Genomic DNA, 18,164 nt, shown 5'->3' with positions numbered 1-18,164 from the left:
GGAGCAGCAGGAGCAGCTGGAGGAGCAGGTACTCACAGAGGAGGAGGATCCAGGCGGCGCGGTGGAGCAGCGGCATGTCGGGCGGTCGGTCGGCTGCAGCGTCTCTGCAGGAGCAGGAAGTGAGACGGACGTCCTCCAGCCAGACCCTCCCCGTCCCCGACGCCCGGGACCACGGTTTGAACCCCAACCCCTGTGTGTGTGTGTGTGCGTGTGTGTGCGTGTGTCTGTGTGCATGTATGTGTGCGTGTGTCTGTGTGCGTGTGTGTGTGTGTGTGTGTGTGTGTGTGTGTGTGTGTGTGTGTGTGTGTGTGTGTGTGTGTGTGTGTGCATGTGTCTGTGTGCATGTATGTGTGCATGTGTGTGTGTGCGTGTGTGTGTGTGTGTGCATGTGTGTGTGCATGTGTGTGTGTGTGTGTGTGTGTGTGTGTGTGTGTGTGTGTGTGTGTGTGTGTGCCTTGTACCTTCTTCTGGTCCTCATGAGGGAAACAGTGTTTTCTTGACCATGTTGTTGTTACTGAAACAGTCAAAGGTCAAAACATTTCTTTAGGCTTCGGCTGTGTGGTGGTCAGGGTCTGGGTCAGGGTCAGGGTAAGGTCAGGGTCAGGGTCAGGGTCAGGGTCTGGGTCAGGGTCAGGGTAAGGTCAGGGTCAGGGTCAGGGTCAGGGTCTGGGTCAGGGTCAGGGTAAGGTCAGGGTCAGGGTCAGGGTCAGGGTCAGGGTCAGGGTCTGGGTCAGGGTAAGGTCAGGGTCAGGGTCAGGGTCAGGGTCTGGGTCAGGGTCAGGGTAAGGTCAGGGTCAGGGTAAGGTCAGGGTCAGGGTCAGGGTCAGGGTCTGGGTCAGGGTCAGGGTAAGGTCAGGGTCAGGGTCAGGGTCAGGGTCAGGGTCTGGGTCAGGGTAAGGTCAGGGTCAGGGTCAGGGTCAGGGTCTGGGTCAGGGTCAGGGTAAGGTCAGGGTCAGGGTCAGGGTCAGGGTCAGGGTAAGGTCAGGGTCAGGGTCAGGGTCTGGGTCAGGGTCAGGGTAAGGTCAGGGTCAGGGTCAGGGTCAGGGTCTGGGTCAGGGTCAGGGTCTGGGTCAGGGTCAGGGTAAGGTCAGGGTCAGGGTCAGGGTCAGGGTCAGGGTCTGGGTCAGGGTCAGGGTAAGGTCAGGGTCAGGGTCAGGGTCAGGGTCAGGGTCTGGGTCAGGGTAAGGTCAGGGTCTGGGTCTGGGTCAGGGTCAGGGTCTGGGTCAGGGTCAGGGTAAGGTCAGGGTCAGGGTCAGGGTCAGGGTCAGGGTCTGGGTCAGGGTCAGGGAGTTTAGGAGTTAGACATGAATGGGAGTCAATGGAAGGTCCCCACGAGGATATAAATACACACGTGTGTGTGTGTGTGTGTCTGTGTGTGTTGTGTGTGTGTGTGCAGGGCCGGCCCGGGCTTCAGAGGCGCCCTAGGTGAGCCCAAGACGAGCGCCCCTTGGGAGCGTGTTTTTCGAACGGTCCCGACATTTGTTGAGCGGGGGGGGGGGGTTGCGCTGAGGAGCGATGCCGAACAATACCGATCAGCCAATCAGTGCGTCGGACCGCTGCACAGCGGGGCACACGGAACACAGAGCGTCGTGGCGCCCCTTGTACGACCGCGGCGCCCCCCTCGGGACGTGGCGCCCTAGGCGGCCGCCTAGTTCGCCTATGCCTAGAGCCGGCCCTGTGTGTGTGTCTGTCTCTGGATCTGTTGGGTCTCTGAATCTACTGGGTCTCTGGATCAGCTGGGTCTCTGGATCTGGATCTGGTCTCTGGGGCTTCAGTCCTGCTGCTGATCTCAGAAGTTTCTGGTCTTGCTGGTCTGCCTCGAGCCCTTGAGCAGGACGTGGGCCTTTCTGGATGGGCCAGCTGGCCTTGGCATGCAGGTTCTCTGGATCTGTTGGCTCCCTGGATCTCTTCAGGACCCGTGTCCGAGGTCGGTCAGGTTCCTCAGCGGGTTCTCCTCACAGCAGGAGGTCAGAGGTCACGTCCACCCTCCGTCGTCTGCAGTGACCTGGTGGGACGCGTCCGGCAGGAGGACCTGAAGGAGACCAGCTCCGGGTTCTCCGGGTCCAGAACCCAGGTTCTCCTCAAGCACTGAGACCTCCAGCCTCGGTTCCGCGGGGGTCCCGGGGTCACCAGGATGGTCCTGAACCCTGACCCCCCTCCCAGAGGGCGCCTGCCTCACTGGCTCCCTCTGGTGGCCGGACTGAGTCTGACGCCCGGCCTGGAACCGGTTCCGGTTCTCCACTGACGGAACGCTGCAGCTTCAAACCCACTTCATCCATTCCATTCCAGTCAGAACCACCAGAACCCTCCCAGAACCGGACCCCGTCAGGAAGTAGAGTCCACCAGAACCCTCCCAGAACCGGACCCTGTCAGGGAGTAGAGTCCACCAGAACCCTCCCAGAACCGGACCCCGTCAGGGAGTAGAGTCCACCAGAACCCTCCCAGAACCGGACCCCGTCAGGAAGTAGAGTCCACCAGAACCCTCCCAGAACCGGACCCTGTCAGGAAGTAGAGTCCACCAGAACCCTCCCAGAACCGGACCCCGTCAGGGAGTAGAGTCCACCAGAACCCTCCCAGAACCGGACCCCGTCAGGAAGTAGAGTCCACCAGAACCCTCCCAGAACCGGACCCTGTCAGGGAGTAGAGTCCACCAGAACCCTCCCAGAACCGGACCCCGTCAGGAAGTAGAGTCCACCAGAACCCTCCCAGAACCGGACCCCGTCAGGAAGTAGAGTCCACCAGAACCCTCCCAGAACCGGACCCCGTCAGGAAGTAGAGTCCACCAGAACCCTCCCAGAACCGGACCCCGTCAGGAAGTAGAGTCCACCAGAACCCTCCCAGAACCGGACCCGGTCAGGAAGTAGAGTCCACCAGAACCCTCCCAGAACCGGACCCCGTCAGGGAGTAGAGTCCACCAGAACCCTCCCAGAACCGGACCCCGTCAGGGAGTAGAGTCCACCAGAACCCTCCCAGAACCGGACCCCGTCAGGGAGTAGAGTCCACCAGAACCCTCCCAGAACCGGACCCTGTCAGGAAGTAGAGTCCACCAGAACCCTCCCAGAACCGGACCCCGTCAGGGAGTAGAGTCCACCAGAACCCTCCCAGAACCGGACCCCGTCAGGGAGTAGAGTCCACCAGAACCCTCCCAGAACCGGACCCCGTCAGGAAGTAGAGTCCACCAGAACCCTCCCAGAACCGGACCCCGTCAGGAAGTAGAGTCCACCAGAACCCTCCCAGAACCGGACCCCGTCAGGAAGTAGAGTCCACCAGAACCCTCCCAGAACCGGACCCTGTCAGGAAGTAGAGTCCACCAGAACCCTCCCAGAACCAGACCCCGTCAGGGAGTAGAGTCCACCAGAACCCTCCCAGAACCGGACCCTGTCAGGAAGTAGAGTCCACCAGAACCCTCCCAGAACCGGACCCCGTCAGGGAGTAGAGTCACCAGAACCCTCCCAGAACCGGACCCCGTCAGGAAGTAGAGTCCACCAGAACCCTCCCAGAACCGGACCCCGTCAGGAAGTAGAGTCCACCAGAACCCTCCCAGAACCGGACCCCGTCAGGAAGTAGAGTCCACCAGAACCCTCCCAGAACCGGACCCCGTCAGGGAGTAGAGTCCACCAGAACCCTCCCAGAACCGGACCCTGTCAGGAAGTAGAGTCCACCAGAACCCTCCCAGAACCGGACCCCGTCAGGGAGTAGAGTCCACCAGAACCCTCCCAGAACCGGACCCCGTCAGGGAGTAGAGTCCACCAGAACCCTCCCAGAACCGGACCCCGTCAGGAAGTAGAGTCCACCAGAACCCTCCCAGAACCGGACCCTGTCAGGAAGTAGAGTCCACCAGAACCCTCCCAGAACCAGACCCCGTCAGGGAGTAGAGTCCACCAGAACCCTCCCAGAACCGGACCCCGTCAGGGAGTAGAGTCCACCAGAACCCTCCCAGAACCGGACCCCGTCAGGAAGTAGAGTCCACCAGAACCCTCCCAGAACCGGACCCCGTCAGGGAGTAGAGTCCACCAGAACCCTCCCAGAACCGGACCCGGTCAGGAAGTAGAGTCCACCAGAACCCTCCCAGAACCGGACCCCGTCAGGGAGTAGAGTCCACCAGAACCCTCCCAGAACCGGACCCCGTCAGGAAGTAGAGTCCACCAGAACCCTCCCAGAACCGGACCCCGTCAGGAAGTAGAGTCCACCAGAACCCTCCCAGAACCGGACCCTGTCAGGAAGTAGAGTCCACCAGAACCCTCCCAGAACCGGACCCCGTCAGGAAGGGCCTTTTCCAGGCAGGAGACCTGAACCCAGTCTCCAGCGTTCCTCTGAGGACCTGGGACAGAACCCAGTGAGGAAGAGAACCAAACCTGCCAGGAGGTTACACACACCCACACACACACACACACACACACACACACACAAACACACACACACAGGTTTGTATTTCTAACCTTGTGAGGACACTCATTCACATAATGCATTTCCCTGACCCTGACCTGACCCTGACCCTAACCCTAACCCACACCACAACAAAGCCTAACCCTAAAGAAATGTTTTTGCACTTTTACTTTTTTCAGTAACAACAACATGGTCAAGAAAACACTGTTTCCCCCCATGGGGACTGTAATGGAAATTTCTCATGTATGCATGCTTTTTCTCACTTGTAGTGCTCGCAGAGGTATTTTTGTAAACAACCGTAGCTCACACACTCAGATGTGTGGGGAACCATGAATGCTTTGTCTAGAATTTACTTTTCCTGATAATCTTAGCGTAGCAGCTGCGGCACTCGTGGGAGTCTTCCTGTGTCCAGCCTACGGCTGGGTGCAGTCAAGGCCCCTGGGAGTGAACGTAGCAGATAGTTATTAGAGGCTTGCACGCCCCTGCGAGGGCAGAACTCACTCTGTTACTCTGTTGACTGCGTGACTTCTCCTGCTGTACAGCATAATAAAAGATACCAAAACGAACTCACCGGCGGAAGCCCTTTATTAAATAAAATTGCCATAACAGTTGGCGTCACGAACAGGATCCTATGAGTGGAATCCGGCGGAGGACAGAGACCTGGTGATTGGCCATCCTGCGGACAAATTGCTGCAGCCCCGCCGCCATTGACGGACTCTATGGGGACCGGGTCTGAGCCTACCGTCCGGACCACCGCTAGGATCCACGAACTGGTTTCCCTCCTTTTCGGGGAAACTCCTACAAGCACCCGGTGAGTTCTTTCCATATTGGACTGGTTGGAGGGCGAGTGACTGATGTAGTGCCGGTCACTATAATACACAGCATAAAACTTCAATCCTCCCAGAGTGTTTAGTGTTTGGAGTGGGAGAGAGATTGGAGAGGGTTTTTTAGCACTTTTGCACCCTCGGGTCTGGGCTGGGACCGTAGAGGCGAAAAGGCCGTTGGAGACGTCCAATTGAAAATGGGTAACAGATCTGTTAAAGAGAAGAGTCCTCCAGACACCCCAATATGTAATGACATGTCAGGAAAGTATGGGCCCGAGTGTGTGGGACGTGTGAGAGAATTGAGTGAATGGTTTGGGTTCCCCAAAGGGGGGAAGTTTGAGCATGAGACAGTGACTGGTTCTGCTAAAATGTTCACTGGGAAACAGGAAAACCAGGGATAAAAAGAAGATTGAGAAGTCACTTTGGATGAGTGAAGCTGGAAGCAGAGCTAGAAAGCAGAGGGACATCCGCTTAGGGAGAGAACAGGGAGAGAAAACATCATGAGGGACATGAAAGGGTTTTACTACAGATACATGTGTCTCCGTGCCATCTGCTCTCTTTCGAGGTTGATTCGTACTGGACGTCGGATGTGTGAGGAAAGTGACTGGACTCCTCCCCTTCAAACATCCATCCAACCACCGTGGCCTCTGCTCTACTCTACTCCCACCCTCTCTGACGTGTCGAACTCCACCTCTGCATCGGCTTCCTGCTGAAGGAGTGGTCTGGTCTGTCAGACACTCCCAACACATCGGCGCTGGAAAGCACCACCTCCTGGATGAACGATGGAAGTAAAAACCGAGCCAACAGCACAACATCATTCATGGTTCTTCCGAAGCAACTCTCCTCAGGGCTCAAGCTACAAGCACCACCCTGAGGGGGACGGAGGACGCCAGGGTGAGGCTGGTGGACAGACTGGACACTGGGTCCGTGACTGCCCACATAAGAACTGTGGACATGGACGATGGTGTGGAGAACCAGGCAGAGGAGCACAAGAAGGGGGGACACCGGGTCACGTTGAATTCTTATCCAACTGACGGAGGAAATTCTGACTGAGAAGATGAAATCACCACGCACTGATGGCATGGGTGACGTACGCAAAATAACACACAACCCGCTAACCGCAATGAAGAAGCGCTTTGCACTGACACACAGCTTGCACAGGGTCAGGATAGAGTAGCAGAGCTTGAAAAGAATACAAAAAAACAACACATTGATTAACTGTATTTCATGCACAATTACTGATGTACATCTGAGGTTTCCCATGCTCACGCTCAAGATAACACGGAAACCTGTGGGATTTTTATTTTAGTTTATTTTTATAAACTTGGTTGATTCTGGGACGGTGAATTGGATGTTGACTCCTGGTGATAGAAGAAAGCTTTCCATGTCCACTGAGATGCGACATGTTCTTATTGTCTAAACTTTGCCCGATGACTCTGATTGACAGACAGTCGATGATCAAACTGGAGATGGTGCTCACATCAACCGCAAATTTAAAACTTCAGACAAACCCCAGTGCATATTATATGCACTGTGCATACAGGACGTGATGTTGACTATGAACAATGTTTTTTTTCCAGGACTTTGACAGTGATTTGACTATATCAACGTTTTTTTAACAGGACTCAATGCGCAGCATCTGTATGTCTGTCTACTGTCCAGATGTCTTTGTTTAATGTTTCAGGTTCTCACAAATATTTCCAAAGTTCCCTTGCCAAATCCCGCGATGGGCAATGGAATGATTTGGGACGGTTTGTGCGACAACGCGTGATTTCAGCCGACTGCTGATCCAACCCTCCAATATTCGCCATCTCTCTCAGCATATCGTAAGACCTCCGCTGAAGTACATGTTCCAATGAGCATGCTCGAATAACCACGTATGCAAATTGTGTTTTCAAGAACAAACGGAACAAAAGTTCACTTTGTTAGGATCAGAATGTAAAACCTTATTAATTTAATCTTGAGAGGGTTTTTTTTATTCCAGACCCTCCAAAGCGAACTGTAAAACAAACAGTTCATTCAGTAGCTGCATCTTTATCAGCTGAGGAGCCGAGGACAGTTGAATATAAAACAATTGCAGAGGCCTGAGAGACAGCATCACACACACAGCCTATTGAGCTGATGATGTGGGGTTGAAGATGCACCGATCAGATAGTTTAGTACAAAATAATATACTAAGGTGTTTTTGTTTTGTTTTCTGTCTGGGAAGCATTTGTTTGTTTTGTTAGAAAATTCCTGCAGGTACCCCCATCGCTCCGATCCACAATCCCGATCCTCCATTGCCAGCCGCGCCGCGCTGACCTGAGGGGAGCAGCTTCACGGCAGCGGGAGGTACAGACACACACACACACAACTAGAGGGACTCAGGTTGACACAGATTTAGGGAGAAATTGTTTTTTTCTGAGCCTGTGAGGACATGTGGTGATTCTGTTCTTCTTTTTCTGCTGAGACTTTTTTTAATGCAGAAGAGAAAGAGAAACTGTTGTGGCTGTGGAAGCAGTGGACACAATAATGGAGGGAGCTGCTCCAGAGGCTGGAGGCGGGGCGGCTGGCGGTTGAGGAGGTTGTGGAGGCGATGGGGTTTTGACTACGAACGTGGAAACTTCCGACGTGATGACGACATGTTGACTGCTGGCTGATCGCCGAGGTCAGAGCATGAACACACACACACACACACACACACACACACACACACACACACACACACACACACACACACACACACACACACACACACACGGACACTTACAAAACCACACAGACAGAGAAGAAGAGAAGTAATTGGAATTCCCAAAGTTATTTTATCAACTTTCAAATGGTGATGCATTTATTGTATCTGGTCACTCTCAAGGGAGAAATATTAATGGGTCAACAGAACTGATCAATCCTGATAAAGGGAGAAAGAAGAGGCAGCAGGCTGCCTCCCTTATGGGTCACTTCTCCCCCCACAGCGCTGTGGCTCTGACCACAGGCTGTGAGGCTCATCGTCTTAGTGAAATTATTTAAGATGTCAGGCTTTAATATTGTGAACTTTATGTTTATCTGTACGTATTATGGAGAAAATATACCGATGCTAAACACACAAGAGAACTTATTTAAAGGTATAATACACGATTTAGATTTCTGGGTGGATCACCTAAATAATTGGTGGGTCCTTTTGTCAATCATTCTGATGAGCTGCTTTCGTAAGGCGGTTCTCCGTGCTTGCGCCCAATCAGCTTCTCCCTTTTGCGCATTCAGAGTGTTTATGTAGCCGGTGAGCTTCTGAGCTAGTACTTACCGATGGCGAGTCTGACATAATGAAACTGTAACTGTTTCGGGAAAAAAGCTTTATTTATGAGCGAGGCGGATCGCAGAAACTGTAAACAGAGCCGTGCACGCCGGAGAAGCGGAGATCGCGCTCGTACACTTCCGCGTTTCCTGGGAGAAGCAGGAGAGCCGGGCGGAGGGTCTGGCGCATGGCGTTGTTCAAAAAGTGAGTAACAGACTTGGGGCTTCGTCTTTTCGAGAAAATCGTGTATTGGACCTTTAAGTGAAGGTTTGTTTATGATTGGCTACAAGAACCCTCAATCAAAGGTCAGTTTCAAGATCCACTGACACAGATGGAACTTCCACCTCCATCTGTTTTAGCTGGAATATTTGTGGACTGAACAAAGATTATGTAGCTTAATAGGCTCGGTTAAACCTTGCTGAGTAACACTGAGGCCAAGTGTCACATTAGCAAGTCCTGGATGATGGCAGTGGTTACAGGTATTGTATGTGTTATGGCGTGAATAACTGCTGAAGGTGTTTAGTTGAGACGGACGGTCCATATGATACACCTGATTTCACACCAAATCCGCTCACCAGGAAACAGGTTGTCTCTTTCCTGGGAATGTATTCCTGCTGCCGACAGTTTATTCCAAATGATTTTGATTTTATTGCTCCCATTAGGTCTCTGACTGCATGTTTGCAGGTTTCCTGGACTCCAGATGCACTGGAAGCGTCCCGGGCCCTGCAGTCTTTCTTCACTTTTCTGTCTCGACCTGTCATTTCGTTGTTTCTGATATTGAACAAACTGTGATGTTATGGTTCTGATAGTTCTGGTAAAATGATAATGTTCCTTCTATATTAGCAGCTTGCTTCACGATGCGCTGTTTTGACCGCCAGGCTCAGGTTGTTTGGGATTCACGCCGGGGGAATGGACGGCGTTGAAGGACATGCTGATAACATGCAGCTTGTGTTTGAGGTTGTTTTCATGGAGCTGTCTCTTCAGACTGCTCAGCCCCTCCTTTACACTCTCACCAACTTTCTGGGGAATGAGGACAGTTTTTTTTTCTCGCTCGGAGCTTCGATTAACAGACTAACCCATTCTGATGTGATATATTCTTGGTGTACATGGTGGTTCTGAGGGGGGAATGGTACATCAGGCCTTATCATTCCCACCAGGTTACATCATTGTGGTTTTCTGGGAAGTTCTCAGTGGTGGCAGAACAGCACTATAGAGTGTTTGGTGTGTGCAGCTCACCTCACAAGGCAAGGCGAGGAGAACGCCATGGGGAACGCCACCTGAGTACCCTGTGACCACCTGATGGTGGACTTCGTGGAGCTGCTCTGTTTCAGATCAGACAGACCATCACAGGGGCCCTTCCCCTCCTGGCTGGAGGGCCTCTCCACTCTTCTGGCTGAACCCAGGTGACTGGATCCAGGTGAAGGACTTCTGCAGGAAACACTGGAAGGCCAGGCAGTGGTGGCCAGGTCCAGGTCCTGCTGGACTCATGCTGCCTTTAAGGTAGCAAAGCGAGCTACCTGGAGCCAGGCGAGTCACTGTAAGCCTTTCCCAGCACCACCCTGACTCCAGCAGCTGATCTCCCAGCCACAGGGCAGAATAATCCCTGAGATCAGCTCCTGTGTGAGGTAGTCCACCCTCCACCAGGCAACGGTGAAGATGTTCCTGCTCCTGAGGGTGCTGCTGCCCCAAACCGCAGTGGCCCCCCTGCTTCGTTGCAGACGTACGGTGGACCTCACAGGACTCCAGGATAGCCTGTGGCGGAGAGCTGCCCCTACGGTAGCTCCAGAGTCACATGATGCCAACTGTACTGTTTGTGCTTTTAAGACTTATGCTGCCTCCGCTAACACTTTACCATTCCTTGTTCCTTGTTCCTGTTCCTCTCCAGGATTCTCTCTACACGTTTCTGCATGCAGGCAGGAATAGCACTGGCACAGAGCTGCAACATCCTTGGTTCTCACTCTAACCCTTACCCTTACCCTTAGCCTTAGCCTTAGCCTTAGCCTTAGTCTTACCCTTACCCTTTCCCTCTCCTTTTCAGCAGCATTCTAAGGAGGTGTCTTCCCTTAGCATGGCACCATTCATAACCAGCATGAGAGCATGAGAGCCTCACTAGTCTTGTTACTGATGGATTTGACCTCCTCATGGAGGAGCAGAAGGCTGTGTGTCCTGGGCCTGCTGAACAGAGTGGCCCTGGACCTCCTTCTTGAAAAGAAAGGGGGGTTTGCCCTCTCATAGGTGACCAGCACTGCTCCTGGGTTCCTGACATCTCAGAGAACATGACTAACATAGACACTCAGCTGTCTTCCCTGCTTGCTGAATTTAGCTCTCAGGAAACGGGTGTCCCCTTGTCTGGATGGGACTTCTGGGATGGCTGACTGAGGGCAGCTGGCGAGCTTGGCTTACTAAGGTTGCTGGCATGCTTGCTATTTTCCTGTCGATTCTGGGGGTTTTCTCCTGCTGCATTATTCCCCTAGTCCGTTGTCTGGTTGCTCGCATGTTCACAACTACTTTGGCTCATTATACTTTGCTTCATTCCACTGAACTGTTTGCGTCCTTGTTCGCTCACCTTTCTGATGATTCTGATGATGATGATGCTGATGATTTGGGGTTGATTGACTGATGTGGGGTGTCTGTTGGCATCTTGTGTTGAAGTTGATTAAACCGTGGTTGATTTAATCAAAAGGGGGGAATGTAATGGAAATTTCTCATGTATGCATGCTTTTTCTCACTTGTAGTGCTCGCAGAGGTATTTTTGTAAACAACCGTAGCTCACACACTCAGATGTGTGGGGAACCATGAATGCTTTGTCTAGAATTTACTTTTCCTGATAATCTTAGCGTAGCAGCTGCGGCACTCGTGGGAGTCTTCCTGTGTCCAGCCTACGGCTGGGTGCAGTCAAGGCCCCTGGGAGTGAACGTAGCAGATAGTTATTAGAGGCTTGCACGCCCCTGCGAGGGCAGAACTCACTCTGTTACTCTGTTGACTGCGTGACTTCTCCTGCTGTACAGCATAATAAAAGATACCAAAACGAACTCACCGGCGGAAGCCCTTTATTAAATAAAATTGCCATAACAGGGACCCAAAAAATGTCCCCACGAGGCAGGTCGTGCCAGGTTTTCCTATCCTTGTGGGGACATTTGGTCCCCACAAGGACAGAAATACCTGTACACACACACACACACACACACACACACACACACACTCCGGAGCGGTGTCTGGAGCTTCTTGTGTCTCCTCCAGACCGTCGCTGTTCATCACTGATTGTTTTCAAACAACTAGAATTAAAAAAATCCCTGGAAGGAACCAGGCCTCAGGCTCCTGTAGAGGGCGCTGTGCCCACAGGAAGTGGGTTCAGCTCACAGGAAGAGGGTTCAGCTCACAGGAAGTGGGTTCAGCTCACAGGAAGAGGGTTCAGGCCACAGGAAGAGGGTTCAGGCCACAGGAAGTGGGTTCAGCTCACAGGAAGTGGGTTCAGCTCACAGGAAGAGGGTTCAGGCCACAGGAAGAGGGTTCAGGCCACAGGAAGTGGGTTCAGCTCACAGGAAGAGGGTTCAGCCCACAGGAAGAGGGTTCAGCCCACAGGAAGAGGGTTCAGGCCACAGGAAGTGGGTTCTTTTTTTTTAATACTTGATTGGTAACAACAATGATACAACATCCAATCGGGGATTAATTTTCTTACAATGACAAAATAGAACTACAACAGAGTCGAGGCAACAATGACAACAGAAACAACAGAGAAAAAAAAAGAAAAAAAGGGGACTGCAGCAGCACCATGCTGTAAGGCAGTTGGGACAATAACAATTTAGAGCATAAGACAGTCCTGAGCAAGAACAGCAGGTTGGATGTTACAGAGTTTCTCTCTGACAGTAATTCCAGACACTGGAAATCCTTCATCAGTTCGTTTTTGAATCCAGCTGCAGAGGAAAGCAGTTCTTCCGTTTTTTACAATGAATATGAGATTTACCTAAAATGGAAACAATATTCACTAAAGTATGGCATTTTTGAGGGATAGCTTCGACATACAGCAGTGTTTCCTGGAGATCCAAAACAAAGTCATGACCCAAATGAAACCAGGTGATGACTTCCTCCCAAACTTCAAAGAAAAAGGACAAGAAAAAAAGAGGTGTTCTACTGCTTCGCTTCTTTTTCCACAAAAGACACACAGCTCCACTTCAAACTCAAACCGCTTCTTCAAAATTTCAGCAACAGGGTAATAATTATTAATTATTTTAAATTGAGTCTCTTTAACGTTGGGTGAGACTGGCCACTTCAAGTATTTGTAGACAGAGTTTTTTGGGATAGTAAAGTTTATCAACCCCGCCCTTCTTGGATTGTGATAGTTAGTAAATAGTTTCCGTTTGAAGGCATTCCTGATAACTTTATTATTACACTGTTTTTTCTTTAATTCTATTTCTTCAATTTTTAATTCAGGTAGTTTAATAGTCACTTTGGAATAGACCAAAGTGTTTTTGACGAGCTGCATTGGGGGGGGTGGAACTGCTTTACAAACAGTTTTAAATTCTCTATATGAACACTTCAGGGGAAACTTGCCAACAAAATGATTAAACTCTAGTAATTCCCCATTCTTATCCAACAAATCTGAAATGAAAAAAAAAAACCGTTGTTTGCCCATTCTAATTTAAAAATAGATTTATTTTTTATAGTAATAACTCTGTTGCTCCACAAGGTGGAGCTGTGTGGTGTAAAATTATGAGAAAATGCCATTTTCCAAAAGAGCAGGTCTGCTTATGGAAGTCTGATCATGTTAAGGGGCGTTTTGGAACCAAGAAATCACATTTGAGCAAAAAGTTGAGGCCACCAACCTTCTCAAGCAGACATTTTGGTACGTGGAACCACACTGATTCCGCCTGAGATATAAACTGCTTTATCCAGTTTATTCTTAACAAGCCAACTATAGACTCAAATTCTGGTGCTCTTAAACCTCCAATCTGGTAATCTTTGATAATCTGTGCTTTACTAATATAATGTGTTCTATTTTTCCAGATAAATTTAAAAAATGATAGAATTAACCTTTTTTATAAGAGCCTGATTGACATAAAGTGATTGACAAGGGTAAATTAATTTGGATAAGCCTTCAGCTTTAACTAGCAGAATTCGACCAAATACAGAAAGGTCTCTAGTTAACCAGTGATTCAGCGATTTTCCCATGTGAATAATTTTAGCTTCAATATTACACTGGGTTGATGTGGTTCCCTCAGCGTGTATTGTGACACCCAGGTAAGTGACTTGAGATTTAACAGGAATATTTTCAATAATGAGATCGGAGTTTGCATTTTTTCAAATTTAATGACAGCCCAGAGGCGAGTGAGAATGACGAAATTACCTGAAGGGCTTTTCTGATAATGTCTTTATTTTTTATGAAGATAACTGTGTCATCGGCAAATTGGCTAATTTTATATTCATAATTTAATATGTTAATACCTTTGAGTTCTGAATGATTAATGACTGAATAAGCTAAAATTTGAGTACACAGAATAAACAGTTGTGGAGATATTGGACAGCCTTGTCTAATTCCTCGGACAATTTCAATCCTTTCTGAAATCCCTGTGGAAAGTATAACATAACTATAAATATTGTTATAGAACATTTTAATTGTCTTACAGAATTTTTCTCCAAATCCTAGTTCTTTGAGGGTTCTAAATAAGAAGTTGTGCTCTAGAGTATCAAATGCTTTAAAAAAGTCAAGACATAAGACAAAGCTCTGAGAATCAATGAAGTTCTGATAGTCTACCATGTCCAGAATGAGCCGAACATGGTCAGAGATGCATCTCCCTTTAATCAAAGCAGATTGATATTCAGCTATTATTTTTGTAAGGATTGATTTCAGACGGTTAGCATAGCACGAGGCCAACAGCTTATAATCCGTACAGAATAAGGTTATTGGCCTCCAACTGTTTATAGATAACAGATCTTTGCTGGGTTTGGGTAATAGGGTTATTAACCCGGGTTTCATTGTTGGGGATAAGCTACCTTGTATTATACATTCCTGAAATGCTTTGAAAATAATTGTCTTGATGTCATCCCAAAAGAATTTCAACAATTCTGTGGTTAATCCATCAATTCCAGGACTCTTCCCATTCTTCCTCTCATGAAGCGCCCTGTCTAATTCTGTCATCTTTAACTCTTCTTCCAGGTCAGACTGATCATCTTTCTCTAAAATTTGTATTTTACTCTTTAGACTTTTAAACAAAGACTCACATTTACCTGTCTGAAAATTCCATTTATATAATTCCGAATAAAATGACCAGAAGCTTCTCCCAATAATTTCAGCATTCTCCACCAAAACATTTACATTAAGTTTATTTATTAATTTCTTTGACTGTCTGTTTTTTTCAAGATTGAAGAAATAAGAATTGCTCTTCTCACCCTGTCGATCCAGTTTGCCCGGATCGAATGTAGGCTCCTTTGGCTTTGGCTGTGTACATTTAGTCTGACTGACTCTGTAGAACTTGGAGTTCATCGTTATCCAAATCACTTCCTTTATCCAATAGTGAGTTTATTTTTTGAATCGGGTCAGTTTGTTTTTTCCGTTTGGCAGCTGAGAGTTTTTTTCCAGTGACAATCGCTAACTGTTTGATCTGAAACTTTAACCATCCCCATCTATTTAAGTCAGACATATCTGAATTTTTTATTTCTTTAATCACATTTTTAACCTCTTTTTGAAATTCTGGGACTTGCAATAGATAATTATTAAATTTCCATACTTTTGTACCGGTTTGAGGGTTACTATGAACTAACAATGACACACTTATTTCACTGTGGTCAGTTAATGGAGCAGCTGAAATTTTACAATCTATGACATTTTTACAAATTTCAACAGAAACAAGCCAGTAATCCAGTCTAGAACATATGTCGTTATTTCCAGCCTTAAACCATGTATATTGGAAAGCATCAGGGTTTGCCATCCTCCATACATCAGTCACATTTAAATCTGCACACAATTTCAGAAATGTATCATTAAAACGCGGCTGCAAACCTCTTTGGGGCTTTCTGTCCATCCATGTGTGAGGAGCTACATTATAATCTGCACCTATTACTATATTGTCTTTGTGGTATCTTAATTTCCAGATGCTTATCAATGAACTTAAATTATCCAAAAAGTTCTTATTCAAAACCTTGTTGTTAAATCCGTAAACACATACTAAAATATAACGTATTCCATTTATTTCTACTATCAGCAGTAACCAATGCCCTTCTGGATCACAAATATGATCAATGACATTTCCTTTAAACCGATTAAATAAAACAAGAACACCTGCTGAGTGTGATGTGCCATGTGCAAAAAATGTCTGATCTCCCCATTGGGTTTTCCAAAAAGTTTCCTCATCCTTCTGAGAATGAGTCTCTTGTAAAACAATTATTTCTGCTTTCTGCTCTTTACATAAAAGAAAAATAGCCTTAGCTTCGGACAAGCTTCCTGTTCCTGCGAGCTTCCTCAACTTCTGGCCAGAGTGTGGCCCGCGCCTCTCTGTCCTCCCTGGTGAAGTCCTCCTTGAAGCGTATGCCCACCTCTTTGCAGACTTTGGCTTCTCGCGATCTCCTCCTCACTTCGTCACGGGTGGTGCGCAGCGCAAACTGGATGATCCCTGGTCTGGGTAACATATTAGTGGCAGCATCGTTTTGTTACCTCCTCAGCTTAAAGGAATACTCCACCCAAAAAAACGATTTGGCCTCATTTTCTACTCACCCTCGTGCTGAGAAACACTCTGGAGCACTTTTTTGACGTTTCAAATGCAGTTGGAGATGTTTGGGGATTTTCGTTGTCAACAAACAGGGACCGACAGAAGAAATGGTCCATAACGTCCACAAAACGTTCCCATTTTCCTTCATGCTGCTCGTCCGCTGTAATCCAAGTGTCCTGAGCGCGTAACGTCCATAATTAATTCTTAACGAGGTCATTTAGTACATTTTAAGAGCCCAAACAGGGCGCTCTCATACAGCTCCATTGCATGTCTGCGCGCACCCTGAACTACGGAAGCCGTGGCAGACCAAGCCAGACGCTTGCGCGCTTTCTTCAGCGACTACTTTTCTAAATTGCAAGCGTAGAAGAAGAAGTTCCGCTGTTTATATTCTGCTGTGAGTGACCGAGCTGTGGACAATCACAAAAGTGATTGGCTGCTGTTTTAAAGCTTTGAATTCAGTGTCCTGCTGAAAGGGCACAAGCGTGTTGCTTGGTCTGCCGCGGCTTCCGTAGTTCAGGGTGCGCGTGCAGACATGCACTGGAGCTGTATGAGAGCGCCCTGTTTGGGCTCTTAAAATGTACTAAATGACCTCGTTAAGAATTAATTATGGACGTTACGCACTCAGGACACTTGGATTACAGCGGACGAGCAGTATGAAGGAAAATGGGAACGTTTTGTGGATTTTATGGACCGTTTTTTCTGTCGGTCCCTGTTTGTTGACAACGAAAATCCCCAAACATCTCCAACTGCATTTGAAACGTCAAAAAAGTTCTCCAGAGTGTTTCTCAGCAGGAGGGTGAGTAGAAAATGAGGCCAAATCGTTTTTTGGGTGGAGTATTCCTTTAAGTGGCTCCTAACCCGTGGTACGGAACCGCTGAAATAGACCGGGTCTCTGCACCCAGAATGGCTCGTGATGGTAACTTGCAGTCCGGTTTTCCTTGTCATATAAGGAGGCAGAAGTCTTGCTCAAAAGGGACTTTATTGTCACACAAAAAAAATAGAACGCCGTCGCCGAGTTACGTACAGAAAAACAGTGAGCGAATTCGGGCCAAAACAAAACAATAACGCTCTCTTCACACCCCACTCAACCTCACGTCTTTTTCCAGGAACCCCACTACATTACCCACAATTCCCTCGCTCTTAAAGAGCCAGATGCCCAGGCCGGTAACAGTTTCTTCTCCCCAAACGATGTACGAGGGGGGACCCAAAAGAAACCGGAATTAGGTCATAAAACAATAATAATAATGAGTTTGGACGTCTGGCCGTCAGATGTGCTGCAGGTAAGCCTCGTGCACATCTGTGAGAAATCTGAGCTCCCAGAGTGACACTGACGCCTGTCAGGAGCTATTTATAGCAACAGAGTGCAGCGGCGGTCTGCGATTTTTCCAAAATGGCGACATTGACTGTGAAGCCAGAGCAGCGCAAACATTAAATTCTGCTTCTTGCTGGAAAAACAGCAGCAGAAACACTCAGCTTGTTGCAGCAAGCCTACAAGGATGCTGCTCTGGGGAAGACTCAGGTCCATGAGTGGTCCGGGGGTCTGAGAAGGGCCAGATGTCGGCGCGTCAGGTCCGCTCAGCGTGAAAACAATGCTGAGCTGCTTCTCGGCTGTCCAGGGTCTCGTCCACAGCGAGTCTGTCCCTCCAGGTCAGACTGTAAACCAGGACTACTACAGGAAGTCCTCAGACGCTCCGTGAGGATGTGAGGAGGAAGCAGAGCGTCGTGGCGGAGTGGAGCCGGTTGATCCACCACCACAGAGCGCCAGCGGACACGGCGCTGCGCCTCACGCAGTTTCTGGAGGAGAATGAGATGAATCTCCTCTCCCATCCGCCTGATTCTCCAGATGAAGCCTCCAGGGACTTTTTCTTGTTCCCCAGGTTGAAGAAGCAGCTGAAGGGACAGCGGTTTGCAGATGTGGAGGAGGGGACAGACAAATCCCAGCCGGCCCTGAATGACTCTACGCACGGGTCTGACGACGCA

The 18,164-nt window shown here is 49.0% G+C and overlaps 1 protein-coding gene across 2 annotated transcripts in view; it reads left to right on the top strand.

The window, feature by feature from the left end:
• The window catches only part of LOC115408444 (natural resistance-associated macrophage protein 2-like), a 918,259-nt gene that overhangs the window by 46,842 nt on the left and 853,253 nt on the right, over positions 1-18,164 (top strand). The gene's annotated exons all lie outside the window — the stretch shown is intronic.

The sequence above is a fragment of the Salarias fasciatus genome, chromosome 20, assembly GCF_902148845.1.
Source record: "Salarias fasciatus chromosome 20, fSalaFa1.1, whole genome shotgun sequence".
NCBI classification, from domain to species: domain Eukaryota; kingdom Metazoa; phylum Chordata; class Actinopteri; order Blenniiformes; family Blenniidae; genus Salarias; species Salarias fasciatus.
Note: the sequence above shows the minus strand (reverse complement) of the source record. Positions and strands in the feature narration are given on the sequence as shown.